At 53.9% G+C, this 21,140-nt stretch overlaps 1 pseudogene; it reads left to right on the top strand.

Annotated features, from left to right (window-relative positions):
• The first annotated feature begins 7,304 nt into the window (after nt 1-7,304).
• The window catches only part of LOC133680084 (uncharacterized), a 195,261-nt pseudogene continuing 181,425 nt past the window's right edge, over nt 7,305-21,140 (top strand).

Raw genomic sequence — 21,140 nt, 5'->3', positions numbered from 1 at the left:
GCACTGAGAAATCATCAACGATGTGATGTCATGGGTGACGCGTGGATTCCACAGCCGACACAGCCCTAGGCACTGAGAAATCATCAACGATGTGCTGTCACGGGTGACGCGTGGATTAGACAGCCGACACAGACTCCAGGGACTGAGAAATCATCAATGAACTGCTGTTAGGGCTCACACGTGGATTCCACGGCCGACACAGCCCTAGGCACTCAAAAATCAACAACGATGTGCTGTCACGGGTGACGCGTGGATTCCACAGCCCTAGGCACTCAGAAATCATCAACGAAGTGCTGTCACGGGTGACTCGTGGATTAGATGGCCGACACAGCCTCTAGGGACTGAGAAATCATCAATGAACTGCTGTCACGGCTAACACGTGGATTCCACAGCCGACACAGCCCTAGGCACTGAGAAATCATCAACAATGTTCTGTCACGGGTGACGCGTGGATTCCACAGCCGACACAGCCCTAGGCACTCAGAAATCATCAACGAAGTGCTGTCACGGGTGTCGCGTGGATTAGACAGCCGACACAGCCTCCAGGGACTGTGACATCATCAACGAACTGCTGTCACGAGTGACGCGAGTATTCCACAGCCGACACAGCCCCTAAGGACTGAGAAATCATCAACGAAGTGCTGCACGGGTGACGCGTGGATTGTACAGCCGACACAGCCTCCAGGGACTGAGAAATCATCAATGAACTGCTGTCACGGCTCACACGTGGATTCCACAGCCGACACAGCCGAGGCACTGAGAAATCATCAACGATGTGCTGTCACGGGTGACGCGTGGATTCCACAGCCGACACAGCCCTAGGCACTCAGTAATCATCAACGAAGTGCTGTCACGGGTGACGCCTGGATTAGACAGCCGACACAGCCTCCAGGGACTGTGAAATCATCAACGAACTGCTGTTAGGGGTGACGCGTGGATTCCACAGCCGACACAGCCCTAGGCACTGAGAAATCATCAACGATGTGCTGTCACGGGTGACGCGTGGATTCCACAACTGACACAGCCCTAGGCACTCAGAAATCATCAACGAAGTGCTGTCACGGGTGACGCGTGGATTAGACGGCAGACACAGCCTTAAGGGACTGAGAAATCATCAATGAACTGTTGTCACGGCTGACACGTGCATTCCACAGCCGACACACCCCTAGGCACTGAGAAATCATCAACGATGTGATGTCACGGGTGATGCGAGGAATCCACAGCCGACACAGCCCTAGGCACTCAGAAATCATCAACGACGTGCTGTCACGGGTGACGCGTGGATTGGACAGCCGACACAGCCTCTAGGGACTGAGAAATCATCAATGAACTGCTGTCACGGCTCACACGTGGATTCCACAGCCGACACAGCCCTAGGCACTGAGAAATCATCAACAATGTTCTGTCACGGGTGACGCGTGGATTCCACAGCCGACACAGCCCTAGGCACTCAGAAATCATCTACGAAGTGCTGTCACGGGTGACGCGTGGATTAGACAGCCGACACCGCCTCCAGGGACTGTGAAATTATCAACGAACTGCTGTCATGGGTGACGCGTGGATTGTACAGCCCACACAGCCTCCAGAGACTGAGAAATCATCAATGAACTGCTGTCACGGCTCACACGTGGATTCCACAGCCGACACAGCCGAGGCACTGAGAAATCATCAACGATGCGCTGTCACGGGTGACTCGTGGATTCCACAGCCGACACAGCCCTAGGCACTCAAAAATCATCAGCGAAGTGCTGTCACGGGTGAAGCCTGGATTAGACAGCCGACACAGCCTTCAGGGACTGTGAAATCATCAAGAACTGCTGTCATGGGTGAGGCGTGGATTCCACAGCCGACACAGTCCTAGGCACTGAGAAATCAACAAGGATGTGCTGTCACGGGTGACGCGTGGATTCCACAGCCGACACACCCCTAGGCACTCAGAAAACATCAACGAAGTGCTGTCACGGGTGACGCATGGATTCCACAGCCCTAGGCACTCAGAAATCATCAACGAAGTGCTGTCACGGGTGACGCCTGGATTAGACAGCCGACACAGCCTCCAGGGACTGTGAAATCATCAACGAACTGCTGTCATGGGAGACGCGTGGATTCCACAGCCGACACAGCCCTAGGCACTGAGAAATCATCAACGATGTGCTGTCACGGGTTACGCGTGGATTCCACAACTAACACAGCCCTAGGCACTCAGAAATCATCAACGAAGTGCTGTCACGGGTGACGCGTGGATTAGACGGCAGACACAGCCTCTAGGGACTGAGAAATCATCAATGAACTGTTGTCACGGCTGACACGTGCATTCCACAGCCGACACACCCCTAGGCACTGAGAAATCATCAACGATGTGATGTCATGGGTGACGCGTGGATTCCACAGCCGACACAGCCCTAGGCACTCAGAAATCATCAACGATGTGCTGTCACGGGTGACGCGTGGATTAGACAGCCGACACAGACTCCAGGGATTGAGAAATCATCAATGAACTGCTGTTAGGGCTCACACGTGGATTCCACGGCCGACACAGCCCTAGGCACTCAAAAATCAACAACGAAGTGCTGTCACGGGTGACGCGTGGATTCCACAGTCCTAGGCACTCAGAAATCATCAACGAAGTGCTGTCACGGGTGACTCGTGGATTAGACGGCCGACACAGCCTCTAGGGACTGAGAAATCATCAATGAACTGCTGTCACGGCTAACACGTGCATTCCACAGCCGACACAGCCCTAGGCACTGAGAAATCATCAACAATGTTCTGTCACGGGTGACGCGTGGATTCCACAGCCGACACAGCCCTAGGCACTCAGAAATCAACAACGAAGTGCTGTCACGGGTGTCGCGTGGATTAGACAGCCGACAAAGCCTCCAGGGACTGTGACATCATCAACGAACTGCTGTCACGAGTGACGCGAGTATTCCACAGCCGACACAGCCCCTAAGGACTGAGAAATCATCAACGAAGTGCTGCACGGGTGACGCGTGGATTGTACAGCCCACACAGCCTCCAGGGACTGAGAAATCATCAATGAACTGCTGTCACGGCTCACACGTGGATTCCACAGCCGACACAGCCGAGGCACTGAGAAATCATCAACGATGTGCTGTCACGGGTGACGCGTGGATTCCACAGCTGACACAGCCCTAGGCACTCAGAAATCATCAACGAAGTGCTGTCACGGGTGACGCCTGGATTAGACAGCCGACACAGCCTCCAGGGACTGTGAAATCATCAACGAACTGCTGTTAGGGGTGACGCGTGGATTCCACAGCCGACACAGCCCTAGGCACTGAGAAATCATCAACGATGTGCTGTCACGGGTGACGCGTGGATTCCACAACTAACACAGCCCTAGGCACTCAGAAATCATCAACGAAGTGCTTTCACGGGTGACGCGTGCATTAGACGGCAGACACAACCTTAAGGGACTGAGAAATCATCAATGAACTGTTGTCACGGCTGACACGTGCATTCCACAGCCGACACACCCCTAGGCACTGAGAAATCATCAACGATGTGATGTCACGGGTGATGCGAGGAATCCACAGCCGACACAGCCCTAGGCACTCAGAAATCATCAACGAAGTGCTGTCACCGGTGACGCGTGGATTGGACAGCCGACACAGCCTCTAGGGACTGAGAAATCATCAATGAACTGCTGTCACGGCTCACACGTGGATTCCACAGCCGACACAGCCCTAGGCACTGAGAAATCATCAACAATGTGTTGTCACGGGTGACGCGTGGATTCCACAGCCGACACAGCCCTAGGCACTCAGAAATCATCAACGAAGTGCTGTCACGGGTGACGCGCGGATTAGACAGCCGACACAGCCTCCAGGGACTGTGAAATCATCAACGAACTCCTGTCATGGGTGACGCGTGGATTGTACAGCCCACACAGCCTCCAGGGACTGAGAAATCATCAATGAACTGCTGTCATGGCTCACACCTGGATTCCACAGCCGACACAGCCCTAGGCACTCAGAAATCATCAACGAAGTGCTGTCACCGGTGACGCGTGGATTGGACAGCCGACACAGCCTCTAGGGACTGAGAAATCATCAATGAACTGCTGTCACGGCTCACACGTGGATTCCACAGCCGACACAGCCCTAGGCACTGAGAAATCATCAACAATGTGTTGTCACGGGTGACGCGTGGATTCCACAGCCGACACAGCCCTAGGCACTCAGAAATCATCAACGAAGTGCTGTCACGGGTGACGCGCGGATTAGACAGCCGACACAGCCTCCAGGGACTGTGAAATCATCAACGAACTCCTGTCATGGGTGACGCGTGGATTGTACAGCCCACACAGCCTCTAGGGATTGAGAAATCATCAACGATGTGCTGTCACGGGTGACGCAAGGATTCTACAGCCGACACAGCCCTAGGCGCTCAGAAATCATCAACGAAGTGTTGTCACGGTTGACGCGTGGATTAAACAGCCGACACAGCCTCGAGGGACTGAGAAATCATCAATGAACTGCTGTCACGGCTCACACGTGGATTCCACAGCCGACACAGCCCTAGGTACTGAGAAATCATCAATAATGTGCTGTCACGGGTGACGCGTGGATTCCACAGCCGACACAGCCCTAGGCACTCAGAAATCATCAACGAAGTGCTGTCACGGGTGACGCGCGGATTAGACAGCCGACACAGCCTCCAGGGACTGTGAAATCATCAACGAACTCCTGTCATGGGTGACGCGTGGATTGTACAGCCCACACAGCCTCCAGGGACTGAGAAATCATCAATGAACTGCTGTGATGGCTCACACCTGGATTCCACAGCCGACACAGCCGAGGCACTGAGAAATCATCAACGATGCGCTGTCACGGGTGACTCGTGGATTCCACAGCCAACACAGCCCTAGGCACTCAAAAATCATCAGCGAAGTGCTGTCACGGGTGAAGCCTGGATTAGACAGCCGACACAGCCTCCAGGGACTGTGAAATCATCAAGAACTGCTGTCAGGGGTGACGCGTGGATTCCACAGCCGACACACCCCTAGGCACTCAGAAAACATCAACGAAGTGCTGTCACGGGTGACGCATGGATTCCACAGCCCTAGGCACTCAGAAATCATTAACGAAGTGCTGTCACGGGTGACGCGTGGATTAGACAGCCGACACAGCCTCCAGGGACTGTGAAATCATCAACGAACTGCTGTCATGGGAGACGCGTGGATTCCACAGCCGACACAACCCTAGGCACTCAGAAATCATCAACGAAGTGCTCTCACGGGTGACGCATGGATTCGACAGCCGATACAGTCCCTAGGGACTGTGAAATGATCAACGAACTGCTGTCACGGGTGACGCGTGGATTCCACAGCCCTAGGCACTCAGAAATCATCAACGAAGTGCTGTCACGGGTGACGCGTGGATTCGACAGCCGACAGAGCCCTTAGGGACTTGTGAAATCATCAACGAACTGCTGTCACGGGTGACGCGTTGATTGGACAGCCGACGCAGCCTCTAGGGACTAAGAAATCATCAATGAACTGCTGTCACGGCTCACACGTGGATTCCACAGCCGAGGCACTGAGCAATCATCAACAATGTGCTGTCACGGGTGACGCGTGGATTCCACAGCCGACACAGCACTAGGCACTCAGAAATCATCAACGAAGTGCTGTCACGGGTGACGCGTGGATTAGACAGCCGACACAGCCTCCAGGGATTGTGAAATCAGCAACGAACTGCTGTCATGGGTGACGCGTGGATTCCACAGCCGACACAGCCCTAGGCACTGAGAAATCATCAACGATGTGCTGTCACGGGTGACGCGTCGATTAGACAGCCGACACAGCCTCCAGGGACTGAGAAATCATCAATGAACTGCTGTTAGGGCTCACACGTGGATTCCACAGCCGACACAGCCCTAGGCACTCAAAAATCAACAACGATGTGCTGTCACAGGTGACGCGTGGATTCCACAGCCCTAGGCACTCAGAAATCATCAACGAAGTGCTGTCATGGGTGACTCGTGGATTAGACGGCCGACACAGCCTCTAGGGACTGAGAAATCATCAATGAATTGCTGTCAGCGCTAACACGTGGATTCCACAGCCGACACAGCCCTAGGCACTGAGAAATCATCAACAATGTTCTGTCACGGGTGACGCGTGGATTCCACATCCGACACAGCCCTAGGCACTCAGAAATCATCAACGAAGTGCTGTCACGGGTGTCGCGTGGATTAGACAGCCGACACAGCCTCCAGGGACTGTGAAATCATCAACGAACTGCTGTCAGGGGTGACGCGTGGATTCCACAGCCGACACAGCCCTAGGCACTGAGAAATCATCAACGATGTGCTGTCACGGCTCACACGTGGATTCCACAGCCGACACAGCCGAGGCACTGAGAAATCATCAACGATGCGCTGTCACGGGTGACTCGTGGATTCCACAGCCGACACAGCCCTAGGCACTCAGAAATCATCAGCGAAGTCCTGTCACGGGTGAAGCCTGGATTAGACAGCCGACACAGCCTCTAGGGACTGTGAAATCATCAAGAACTGCTGTCATGGGTGACGCGTGGATTCCACAGCCGACACAGTCCTAGGCACTGAGAAATCAACAAGGATGTGCTGTCACGGGTGACGTGTGGATTCCACAGCCGACACACCCCTAGGCACTCAGAAAACATCAAAGAAGTGCTGTCACGGGTGACGCATGGATTCCACAGCCCTAGGCACTCAGAAATCATCAACGAAGTGCTGTCACGGGTGACGCGTGGATTAGACAGCCGACACAGCCTCCAGGGACTGTGAAATCATCAACGAACTGCTGTCATGGGAGACGCGTGGATTCCACAGCCGACACAGCCCTAGGCACTGAGAAATCATCAACGATGTGCTGTCATGGGTGACGCGTGGATTCCACAGCCGACACAGCCTCCAGGGACTGAGAAATCATCAATGAACTACTGTCACGGCTCACACATGGATTCCACAACCGACACAGCCCTAGGCACTCAAAAATCAACAACGAAGTGCTGTCACGAGTGACGCGTGGATTCCACAGTCGACACAGCCCCTACAGACTGTGAAATCATCGACAAACTGCTGCACGGGTGACGCGTGGAATCCACAGCCGACACAACCCTAGGGACTGAGAAATCATCAACGAACTGCTGTCATGGGTGACGCGTGGATTCCACAGCCGACAAAGCCCTAGGCACTGAGAAATCATCAACGAACTGCTGTCATGAGTGACGCTAGGATTCCACAGCTGACACAGCCCCTAGGGACTGAAAAATCATCAACGAAGTGCTGTCATGGGTGACGCGCGGATTGTACAGCCGACACAGCCTCCAGGGACTGAGAAATCATCAATGAACTGCTGTCACGGCTCACACATGGATTCCACAGCCGACACAGCCCTAGGCACTGAGAAATCATCAACAATGTGCTGTCACAGGTGACGCGTGGATTCCACAGCCGACACAGCCCTAGGCACTCAGAAATCATCAACGAAGTGCTGTCACGGGTGACGCGTGGATTGTACAGCCGACACAGCCTCTAGGGATTGAGAAATCATCAATGATGTGCTGTCACGGGTGACGCAAGGATTCTACAGCCGACACAGCCCTAGGCGCTCAGAAATCATCAACGAAGTGCTGTCACGGTTGACGCGTGGATTAAACAGCCGACACAGCCTCGAGGGACTGAGAAATCATCAATGAACTGCTGTCACGGCTCACACGTGGATTCCACAGCCGACACAGCCCTAGGTACTGAGAAATCATCAACAATGTGCTGTCACGGGTGACGCGTGGATTCCACAGCCGACACAGCCCTAGGCACTCAGAAATCATCAACGAAGTGCTGTCACGGGTGACGCGCGGATTAGACAGCCGACACAGCCTCCAGGGACTGTGAAATCATCAACGAACTCCTGTCATGGGTGACGCGTGGATTGTACAGCCCACACAGCCTCCAGGGACTGAGAAATCATCAATGAACTGCTGTCATGGCTCACACCTGGATTCCACAGCCGACACAGCCGAGGCACTGAGAAATCATCAACGATGTGCTATCACGGGTGACTCGTGGATTCCACAGCCGACACAGCCCTAGGCACTCTGAAATCATCAACGAAGTGCTGTCACGGGTGACGCGTGGATTAGACAGCCGACACAGCCTCCAGGGACTGTGAACTCATCAACGAACTGGTGTCATGGGTGACGCGTGGATTCCACAGCCGACACAGCCCTAGGCACTGAGAAATCATCAACGATGTGCTGTCAAGGGTGACGCGTGGATTAGACAGCCGACACAGCCTCCAGGGACTGAGAAATCATCAATGAACTGCTGTCAGGGCTCACACGTGGATTCCACAGCCGACACAGCCCCAAGCACTCAGAAATCATCAACGAAGTGCTGTCACGGGTGACGCGTGGATTGGACAGCCGACACAGCCTCTAGGGACTGAGAAATCATCAATGTACTGCTGTCACGGTCACACGTGGATTCCACAGCCGACACAGCCCTAGGCACTGAGAAATCATCAACAATGTGCTGTCACGGGTGACGCGTGGATTCCACAGCCCTAGGCACTCAGAAATCATCAACGAAGTGCTGTCACGGGTGACGCGTGGATTAGACAGCCGACACAGCCTCCAGGGACTGTGAAATCATCAACGAACTGCTGTCATGGGTGACGCGTGGATTGTACAGCCAACACAGCCTCCAGGGACTGAGAAATCATCAATGAACTGCTGTCACGGCTCACACGTGGATTCCACAGCCGAGGCACTGAGAAATCATCAACGATGTGCTGTCACGGGCGACTCGTGGATTCCACGGCCGACACAGCCCTAGGCACTCAGAAGTCATCAACGAAATGTTGTCACGGGCGAAGCCTAGATTAGACAGCCGACACAGCCTCCAGGGACTGTGAAATCATCAAGAACTGCTGTCATGGGTGACGCGTGGATTCCACAGCCGACACAGCTCTAGGCACTGAGAAATCAACAAGGATGTGCTGTCACGGGTGACGCGTGGATTCCACAGCCGACACACCCCTAGGCACTCAGAAAACATCAACGAAGTGCTGTCACGGGTGACGCGTGGATTCCACAGCCCTAGGCACTCAGAAATCATCAACGAATTGCTATCACGGGTGACGCATGGATTAGACAGCCGACACAGCCTCCAGGGACTGTGAAATCATCAACGAACTGCTGTCATGGGAGACGCGTGGATTCCACAGCCGACACAGCCCGAGGCACTGAGAAATCATCAACGATGTGCTGTCACGGGTGACGAGTGGATTCCACAGCCGACACAGCCTCCAGGGACTGAGAAATCATCAATGAACTGCTGTCACGGCTCCCACGTGGATTCCACAACCGACACAGCCCTAGGCACTCAAAAATTAACAACGAAGTGCTGTCATGAGTCACGCGTGGATTCCACAGTCGACACAGCCCCTACAGACTGTGAAATCATCGACAAACTGCTGCACGGGTGACGCGTGGAATCCACAGCCGACACAAGCCTAGGGACTAAGAAATCATCAACGAACTGCTGTCACGGGTGACGCGAGGATTCCACTGCCGACACGGCCCCTAGGGACTGAGAAATCATGAACGAAGTGCTGTCACGGGTGACGCGTGGATTGTACAGCCAACACAGCCTCCAGGGATTGAGAAATCATCAATGAACTGCTGTCACGGCTCACACGTGGATTCCAAAGCCGACACAGCCCTAGGCACTGAGAAATCATCAACAATGTGCTGTCACGGGTGACGCGTGGATTCCACAGCCGACACAGCCCTAGGCACTCAGAAATCATCAACGAAGTGCTGTCACGGGTGACGCGTGGATTAGACAGCCGACACAGCCTTCAGGGAGTGTGAAATCATCAACGAACTGCTGTCATGGGTGACGCGTGGATTCCACAGCTGACACAGCCCTAGGCACTGAGAAATCATCAACGATGTGCTGTCACCGGTTACGCGTGGATTAGACAGCCGACACAGCCTCCAGGGACTGAGAAATCATCAATGAACTGCTATCAGGGCTCACACGTGGATTCCACAGCCGACACAGCCCCAGGCACTCAGAAATCATCAACGAAGTGCTGTCACGGGTGAAGCGTGGATTGGACAGCCGACACAGCCTCTAGGGACTGAGAAATCATCAATGTACTGCTGTCACGGTCACACGTGGATTCCACAGCCGACACAGCCCTAGGCACTGAGAAATCATCAACAATGTGCTGTCACGGGTGACGCGTGGATTCCATAGCCCTAGGCACTCAGAAATCATCAACGAAGTGCTGTCACGGGTGACGCGTGGATTAGACAGCCGACACAGCCTCCAGGGACTGAAATCATCAACGAACTGCTGTCATGGGTGACGCGTGGATTGTACAGCCAACACAGCCTCCAGGGACTGAGAAATCATCAATGAACTGCTGTCACGGCTCACACGTGGATTCCACAGCCGACACAACCGAGGCACTGAGAAATCATCAACGATGTGCTGTCACGGGTGACTCGTGGATTCCACAGCCGACACAGCCCTAGGCACTCAGAAATCATCAACGAAGTGCTGTCACGGGTGAAGCCTGGATTAGACAGCCGACACAGCCTCCAGGGACTGTGAAATCATCAAGAACTCCTGTCATGGGTGACGCGTGGATTCCACAGCCGACACAGCCCTAGGCACTGAGAAATCATCAAGGATGTGTTGTCACGGGTGACGCGTGGATTCCACAGCCGACACACCCCTAGGCACTCAGAAAACATCAACGAAGTGCTGTCACGGGTGACGCGTGGATTCCACAGCCCTAGGCACTCAGAAATCATCAACGAAGTGCTGTCACGGGTGACGCGTGGATTAGACAGCCGACACAGCCTACAGGGACTGTGAAATCATCAACGAACTGCTGTCATGGGAGACGCGTGAATTCCACAGCCGACACAGCCCTAGGCACTGAGAAATCATCAACGATGTGCTGTCACGGGTGACGCGTGGATTCGACAGCCGACACAGCCTCCAGGGACTGAGAAATCATCAATGAACTGCTGTCACGGCTCACACGTGGATTCCACAACCGACACAGCCCTAGGCACTCAAAAATCAACAACGAAGTGCTGTCACGAGTGACGCGTGGATTCCACAGTCGACACAGCCCTTATAGACTGTGAAATCATCGACAAACTGCTGCACGGGTGACGCGTGGAATCCACAGCCGACACAAGCCTAGGGACTGAGAAATCATCAACGAACTGCTGTCACGGGTGACGCGAGGATTCCACAGCCGACACGGCCCCTAGGGACTGAGAAATCATGAACGAAGTGCTGTCACGGGTGACGCGTGGATTGTACAGCCAACACAGCCTCCAGGGATTGAGAAATCATCAATGAACTGCTGTCACGGCTCACACGTGGATTCCAAAGCCGACACAGCCCTAGGCACTGAGAAATCATCAACAATGTGCTGTCACGGGTTACGCGTGGATTCCACAGCCGACACAGCCCTAGGCACTCAGAAATCATCAACGAAGTGCTGTCACGGGTGACGCGTGGATTAGACAGCCGACACAGCCTCCAGGGATTGTGAAATCATCAACGAACTTCTGTCATGGGTGACGCGTGGATTCCACAACCGACACAGCCCGAGGCACTGAGAAATCATCAACGATGTGCTGTCACGGGTGACGCGTGGATTAGACAGCCGACACAGCCTCCAGGGACTGAGAAATCATCAATGAACTGCTGTCACGGCTCACACGTGGATTCCACAGCCGACACAACCGAGGCACTGAGAAATCATCAACGATGTGCTGTCACGGGTGACTCGTGGATTCCACAGCCGACACAGCCCTAGGCACTCAGAAATCATCAACGAAGTGCTGTCACGGGTGAAGCCTGGATTAGACAGCCGACACAGCCTCCAGGGACTGTGAAATCATCAAGAACTGCTGTCATGGGTGACGCGTGGATTCCACAGCCGACACAGCCCTAGGCACTGAGAAATCATCAAGGATGTGTTGTCACGGGTGACGCGTGGATTCCACAGCCGACACACCCCTAGGCACTCAGAAAACATCAACGAAGTGCTGTCACGGGTGACGCGTGGATTCGACAGCCGACACAGCCTCCAGGGACTGAGAAATCATCAATGAACTGCTGTCACGGCTCACACGTGGATTCCACAACCGACACAGCCCTAGGCACTCAAAAATCAACAACGAAGTGCTGTCACGAGTGACGCGTGGATTCCACAGTCGACACAGCCCTTATAGACTGTGAAATCATCGACAAACTGCTGCACGGGTAACGCGTGGAATCCACAGCCGACACAAGCCTAGGGACTGAGAAATCATCAACGAACTGCTGTCACGGGTGACGCGAGGATTCCACAGCCGACACGGCCCCTAGGGACTGAGAAATCATGAACGAAGTGCTGTCACGGGTGACGCGTGGATTGTACAGCCAACACAGCCTCCAGGGATTGAGAAATCATCAATGAACTGCTGTCACGGCTCACACGTGGATTCCAAAGCCGACACAGCCCTAGGCACTGAGAAATCATCAACAATGTGCTGTCACGGGTTACGCGTGGATTCCACAGCCGACACAGCCCTAGGCACTCAGAAATCATCAACGAAGTGCTGTCACGGGTGACGCGTGGATTAGACAGCCGACACAGCCTCCAGGGATTGTGAAATCATCAACGAACTTCTGTCATGGGTGACGCGTGGATTCCACAACCGACACAGCCCGAGGCACTGAGAAATCATCAACGATGTGCTGTCACGGGTGACGCGTGGATTAGACAGCCGACACAGCCTCCAGGGACTGAGAAATCATCAATGAACTGCTGTCACGACTCACACGTGGATTCCACAGCCGACACAACCGAGGCACTGAGAAATCATCAACGATGTGCTGTCACGGGTGACTCGTGGATTCCACAGCCGACACAGCCCTAGGCACTCAGAAATCATCAACGAAGTGCTGTCACGGGTGAAGCCTGGATTAGACAGCCGACACAGCCTCCAGGGACTGTGAAATCATCAAGAACTACAGTCATGGGTGACGCGTGGATTCCACAGCCGACACAGCCCTAGGCACTGAGAAATCATCAACGAAGTGCTGTCACGGGTGACGCGTGGATTAGACAGCCGACACAGCCTACAGGGACTGTGAAATCATCAACGAACTGCTGTCATGGGAGACGCGTGGATTCCACAGCCGACACAGCCCTAGGCACTGAGAAATCATCAACGATGTGCTGTCACGGGTGACGCGTGGATTCCACAGCCGACACAGCCTCCAGGGACTGAGAAATCATCAATGAACTGCTGTCACGGCTCACACGTGGATTCCACAAACGACACAGCCCTAGGCACTCAAAAATCAACAACGAAGTGCTGTCACGAGTGACGCGTGGATTCCACAGTCGACACAGCCCTTATAGACTGTGAAATCATCGACAAACTGCTGCACGGGTGACGCGTGGAATCCACAGCCGACACAAGCCTAGGGACTGAGAAATCATCAACGAACTGCTGTCACGGGTGACGCGAGGATTCCACAGCCGACACGGCCCCTAGGGACTGAGAAATCATGAACGAAGTGCTGTCACGGGTGACGCGTGGATTGTACAGCCAACACAGCCTCCAGGGATTGAGAAATCATCAATGAACTGCTGTCACGGCTCACACGTGGATTCCAAAGCCGACACAGCCCTAGGCACTCAGAAATCATCAACAATGTGCTGTCACGGGTGACGCGTGGATTCCACAGCCGACACAGCCCTAGGCACTCAGAAATCATCAACGAAGTGCTGTCACGGGTGACGCGTGGATTAGACAGCCGACACAGCCTCCAGGGATTGTGAAATCATCAACGAACTGCTGTCATGGGTGACGCGTGGATTCCACAGCCGACACAGCCCTAGGCACTGAGAAATCATCAACGATGTGCTGTCACCGGTTACGCGTGGATTAGACAGCCGACACAGCCTCCAGGGACTGAGAAATCATCAATGAACTGCTATCAGGGCTCACACGTGGATTCCACAGCCGACACAGCCCCAGGCACTCAGAAATCATCAACGAAGTGCTGTCACGGGTGAAGCGTGGATTGGACAGCCGACACAGCCTCTAGGGACTGAGAAATCATCAATGTACTGCTGTCACGGTCACACGTGGATTCCACAGCCGACACAGCCCTAGGCACTGAGAAATCATCAACAATGTGCTGTCACGGGTGACGCGTGGATTCCATAGCCCTAGGCACTCAGAAATCATCAACGAAGTGCTGTCACGGGTGACGCGTGGATTAGACAGCCGACACAGCCTCCAGGGACTGAAATCATCAACGAACTGCTGTCATGGGTGACGCGTGGATTGTACAGCCAACACAGCCTCCAGGGACTGAGAAATCATCAATGAACTGCTGTCACGGCTCACACGTGGATTCCACAGCCGACACAACCGAGGCACTGAGAAATCATCAACGATGTGCTGTCACGGGTGACTCGTGGATTCCACAGCCGACACAGCCCTAGGCACTCAGAAATCATCAACGAAGTGCTGTCACGGGTGAAGCCTAGATTAGACAGCCGACACAGCCTCCAGGGACTGTGAAATCATCAAGAACTGCTGTCACGGGTGACGCGTGGATTCCACAGCCGACACACCCCTAGGCACTCAGAAAACATCAACGAAGTGCTGTCACGGGTGACGCGTGGATTCCACAGCCCTAGGCACTCAGAAATCATCAACGAAGTGCTGTCACGGGTGACGCGTGGATTAGACAGCCGACACAGCCTACAGGGACTGTGAAATCATCAACGAACTGCTGTCATGGGAGACGCGTGAATTCCACAGCCGACACAGCCCTAGGCACTGAGAAATCATCAACGATGTGCTGTCACGGGTGACGCGTGGATTCGACAGCCGACACAGCCTCCAGGGACTGAGAAATCATCAATGAACTGCTGTCACGGCTCACACGTGGATTCCACAACCGACACAGCCCTAGGCACTCAAAAATCAACAACGAAGTGCTGTCACGAGTGACGCGTGGATTCCACAGTCGACACAGCCCTTATAGACTGTGAAATCATCGACAAACTGCTGCACGGGTGACGCGTGGAATCCACAGCCGACACAAGCCTAGGGACTGAGAAATCATCAACGAACTGCTGTCACGGGTGACGCGAGGATTCCACAGCCGACACGGCCCCTAGGGACTGAGAAATCATGAACGAAGTGCTGTCACGGGTGACGCGTGGATTGTACAGCCAACACAGCCTCCAGGGATTGAGAAATCATCAATGAACTGCTGTCACGGCTCACACGTGGATTCCAAAGCCGACACAGCCCTAGGCACTGAGAAATCATCAACAATGTGCTGTCACGGGTTACGCGTGGATTCCACAGCCGACACAGCCCTAGGCACTCAGAAATCATCAACGAAGTGCTGTCACGGGTGACGCGTGGATTAGACAGCCGACACAGCCTCCAGGGATTGTGAAATCATCAACGAACTTCTGTCATGGGTGACGCGTGGATTCCACAACCGACACAGCCCGAGGCACTGAGAAATCATCAACGATGTGCTGTCACGGGTGACGCGTGGATTAGACAGCCGACACAGCCTCCAGGGACTGAGAAATCATCAATGAACTGCTGTCACGGCTCACACGTGGATTCCACAGCCGACACAACCGAGGCACTGAGAAATCATCAACGATGTGCTGTCACGGGTGACTCGTGGATTCCACAGCCGACACAGCCCTAGGCACTCAGAAATCATCAACGAAGTGCTGTCACGGGTGAAGCCTGGATTAGACAGCCGACACAGCCTCCAGGGACTGTGAAATCATCAAGAACTGCTGTCATGGGTGACGCGTGGATTCCACAGCCGACACAGCCCTAGGCACTGAGAAATCATCAAGGATGTGTTGTCACGGGTGACGCGTGGATTCCACAGCCCTAGGCACTCAGAAATCATCAACGAAGTGCTGTCACGGGTGACGCGTGGATTAGACAGCCGACACAGCCTACAGGGACTGTGAAATCATCAACGAACTGCTGTCATGGGAGACGCGTGGATTCCACAGCCGACACAGCCCTAGGCACTGAGAAATCATCAACGATGTGCTGTCACGGGTGACGCGTGGATTCCACAGCCGACACAGCCTCCAGGGACTGAGAAATCATCAATGAACTGCTGTCACGGCTCACACGTGGATTCCACAACCGACACAGCCCTAGGCACTCAAAAATCAACAACGAAGTGCTGTCACGAGTGACGCGTGGATTCCACAGTCGACACAGCCCTTATAGACTGTGAAATCATCGACAAACTGCTGCACGGGTGACGCGTGGAATCCACAGCCGACACAAGCCTAGGGACTGAGAAATCATCAACGAACTGCTGTCACGGGTGACGCGAGGATTCCACAGCCGACACGGCCCCTAGGGACTGAGAAATCATGAACGAAGTGCTGTCACGGGTGACGCGTGGATTGTACAGCCGACACAGCCTCCAGGGATTGAGAAATTATCAATGAACTGCTGTCACGGCTCACACGTGGATTTCAAAGCCGACACAGCCCTAGGCACTGAGAAATCATCAACAATGTGCTGTCACGGGTTACGCGTGGATTCCACAGCCGACACAGCCCTAGGCACTCAGAAATCATCAACGAAGTGCTGTCACGGGTGACGCGTGGATTAGACAGCCGACACAGCCTCCAGGGATTGTGAAATCATCAACGAACTTCTGTCATGGGTGACGCGTGGATTCCACAGCCGACACAGCCCGAGGCACTGAGAAATCATCAACGATGTGCTGTCACGGGTGACGCGTGGATTAGACAGCCGACACAGCCTCCAGGGACTGAGAAATCATCAATGAACTGCTGTCACGGCTCACACGTGGATTCCACAGTCGACACAGCCCCAGGCACTAAGAAATCATCAACGATGTGCTGTCACGGGTGACGCGTGGATTCCACAGCCGACACACCCCTAGGCACTCAGAAAACATCAACGAAGTGCTGTCACGGGTGACGCCTAGATTAGACAGACGACACAGCCTCCAGGGACTGTGAAATCATCAACGAACTGCTGTTACGGGTCACGCGTGGATTCCACATATTACAGAGCCCCTAGGGACGGAGAAATCATCAATGAACTGCTGTCACGGCTCACACGTGGATTCCACAGCCGACACAGCCGAGGCACTGAGAAATCATCAACGATGTGCTGTCACGGGTGACTCGTGGATTCCACAGCCGACACAGCCCTAGGCACTCAGAAATCATCAACGAAGTGCTGTCACGGGTGAAGCCTGGATTAGACAGCCGACACAGCCTCCAGGGACTGTGAAATCATCAAGAACTGCTGTCATGGGTGACGCGTGGGTTACACAGCCGACACAACCCGAGGCACTGAGAAATCATCAAGGATGTGCTGTCACGGGTGACACGTGGATTAGACAGCCGACACACCCCTAGGCACTCAGAAAACATCAACGAAATGCTGTCACGGGTGACGCGAGGATTCCACAGCCCTAGGCACTCAGAAATCATCAACGAAGTGCTGTCACGGGTGACGCGCGGATTAGACAGCCGACACAGCCTCCAGGGACTGTGAAATCATCAACGAACTGCTGTCAAGGGAGACGCGTGGATTCCACAGCCGACACAACCCTAGGCACTGAGAAATCATCAACGATGTGCTGTCACGGGTGACTCGTGGATTCCACATCCGACACAGCCTCCAGGGACTGTGAAATCATCAACGAACTGCTGTCATGGGAGACGCATGGATTCCACAGCCGACACAGCCCTAGGCACTGAGAAATCATCAACGATGTGCTGTCACGGGTGATGCGTGGATTCCACAGCCGACACAGCCTCCAGGGACTGAGAAATCATCAATGAACTGCTGTCACGGCTCACACGTGGATTCCACAACCGACACAGCCCTAGGCACTCAAAAATCAACAACGAAGTGCTGTCACGAGTGACGTGTGGATTCCACAGTCGACACAGCCCCTACAGACTGTGAAATCATCGACAAACTGCTGCACGGGTGACGCGTGGAATCCACAGCCGACACAAGCCTAGGGACTGAGAAATCATCAACGAACTGCTGTCACGGGTGACGCGAGGATTCCACAACCGACACGGCCCCTAGGGACTAAGAAATCATCAACGAACTGCTGTCACGGGTGACGCGTGGATTGTATTGCCGACACAGCCTCCAGGGATTGAGAAATCATCAATGAACTGTTGTCACGGCTCACACGTGGATTCCAAAGCCGACACAGCCCTAGGCACTGAGAAATCATCAACAATGTGGTGTCACGGGTGACGCGTGGATTCCACAGCCGACACAGCCCTAGGCACTCAGAAATCATCAACGAAGTGCTGTCACGGGTGACGCGTGGATTAGACAGCCGACACAGCCTCCAGGGATTGTGAAATCATCAACGAACTTCTGTCATGGGTGACGCGTGGGTTCCACAGCCGACACAGCCCGAGGCACTGAGAAATCATCAACGATGTGCTGTCACGGGTGACGCATGGATTAGACAGCCGACACAGCCTACAGGGACTGTGAAATCATCAACGAACTGCTGTCATGGGAGACGCGTGGATTCCACAGCCGACACAGCCCTAGGCACTGAGAAATCATCAACGATGTGCTGTCACGGGTGACGCGTGGATTCCACAGCCGACACACCCCTAGGCACTCAGAAAACATCAACGAAGTGCTGTCACGGGTGACGCCTGGATTAGACAGACGACACAGCCTCCAGGGACTGTGAAATCATCAACGAACTGCTGTCACGGGTCACGCGTGGATTCCACATATGACAGAGCCCCGAGGGACTGAGAAATCATCAATGAACTGCTGTCACGGCTCACACGTGGATTCCACAGCCGACACAGCCGAGGCACTGAGAAATCATCAACGATGTGCTGTGACAGGTGACTCGTGGATTCCACAGCCGACACAGCCCTAGGGACTGAGAAATCATCAACGAAGTGCTGTCACGGGTGAAGCCTGGATTAGACAGCCGACACAGCCTCCAGGGACTGTGAAATCATCAACGATGTGCTGTCACAGGTGACTCGTGGATTCCACAGCCGACACAGCCCTAGGCACTCAGAAATCATCAACAAAGTGCTGTCACGGGTGAAGCCTGGATTAGACAGCCGACACAGCCTCCAGGGACTGTGAAATCATCAAGAACTGCTGTCATGGGTGACGTGTGGATTCCACAGCCGACACAGCCATAGGCACTGAGAAATCATCAAAGATGTGCTGTCACGGGTGACGCGTGGATTCCACATCCAACACACCCCTAGGCACTCAGAAAACATCAACGAAGTGCTGTCACGGGTGACGCCTGGATTAGACAGACGACACAGCCTTTAGGGACTGTGAAATCATCAAGGAACTGCTGTCACGGGTCACGCGTGGATTCCACATATGACAGAGCCCCTAGGGACTGAGAAATCATCAACGAAGTGATGTCATGGGTGACGCGTGGATTCAATAGCTGACACAGGCCCTAGGGACTGTGAAATCATCAACGAACTGCTGTCATGAGTGACGCTAGGATTCCACAGCCGACACAGCCCCTAGGGACTGAGATATCATCAACGAAGTGCTGTCACGGGTGACGCGCGTATTGTACAGCCGACACAGGCTCCAGGGACTGAGAAATCATCAATGAACTGCTGTCACGGCTCACACGTGGATTCCACAGCCGACACAGCCCTAGGCACTGAGAAATCATCAACAATGTGCTGTCACGGGTGACGCGTGGATTCCACAGCCGACACAAGCCTAGGGACTGAGAAATCATCAACGAACTGCTGTCACGGGTGACACGAGGATTCCACAGCCGACACGGCCCCTAGGGACTGAGAAATCATGAACGAAGTGCTGTCACGGGTGACGCGTGGATTGTACAGCCGACACAGCCTCCAGGGATTGAGAAATCATCAATGAACTGCTGTCACGGCTCACACGTGGATTTCAAAGCCGACACAGCCCTAGGCACTGAGAAATCATCAACAATGTGCTGTCACGGGTGACGCGTGGATTCCACAGCCGACACAGCCCTAGGCACTCAGAAATCATCAACGAAGTGCTGCCACGGGTGACGCGTGGATTAGACAGACGACACAGCCTCCAGGGACTGTGAAATCATCAACGAACTGCTGTCACGGGTCACGCGTGGATTCCACATATGACAGAGCCCCTAGGGACTGAGAAATCATCAACGAAGTGATGTCATGGGTGACGCGTGGATTCAATAGCTGACAAAGGCCCTAGGGACTGTGAAATCATCAACGAACTGCTGTCATGAGTGACGCTAGGATTCCACAGCCGACACAGCCCCTAGGGACTGTGAAATCATCAACGAACTGCTGTCATGAGTGACGCTAGGATTCCACAGCCGACACAGCCTCCAGGGACAGAGAAATCATCAAGAACTGCTGTCACGGCTCACACGTGGATTCCACAGCCGACACAGCCCTAGGCACTCAGAAATCATCAACGAAGTGCTGTCACGGGTGACGCGTGGATTAGACAGCCGACACAGCCTCCAGGGACTGTGAAATCATCAACGAACTGCTGTCATGGGTGACGCGTGGATTCCACAGCCGACACAGCCCGAGGCACTGAGAAAACATCAACCATGTGCTGTCACGGGTGACGCGTGGATTAGACAGCCGACACAGCCTCCAGGGACTGAGAAATCATCAATGAAATGCTGTCACGGCTCACACGTGGATTCCACAGCCGACACAGCCGTAGGCACTGAGAAATCATCAACGATGTACTGTCACGGGTGACGTGTGGATTCCACAGCCGACACACCCCTAGGCACTCAGAAAACATCAACGAAGTGCTGTCACGGGTGACGCCTGGATTAGACAGACGACATAGCCTCCACGGACTGTGAAATCATCAACGAACTGCTGTCACGGGTCAAGCGTGGATTCCACATATGACAGAGCCCCTAGGGACTAAGAAATCATCAACAAAGTGATGTCATGGGTGACGCGTGGATTCAATAGCTGACACAGGCCCTAGGGACTGTGAAATCAT

The sequence above is a fragment of the Populus nigra genome, chromosome 19, assembly GCF_951802175.1.
Source record: "Populus nigra chromosome 19, ddPopNigr1.1, whole genome shotgun sequence".
Lineage (NCBI taxonomy): Eukaryota > Viridiplantae > Streptophyta > Magnoliopsida > Malpighiales > Salicaceae > Populus > Populus nigra.
Note: the sequence above shows the minus strand (reverse complement) of the source record. Positions and strands in the feature narration are given on the sequence as shown.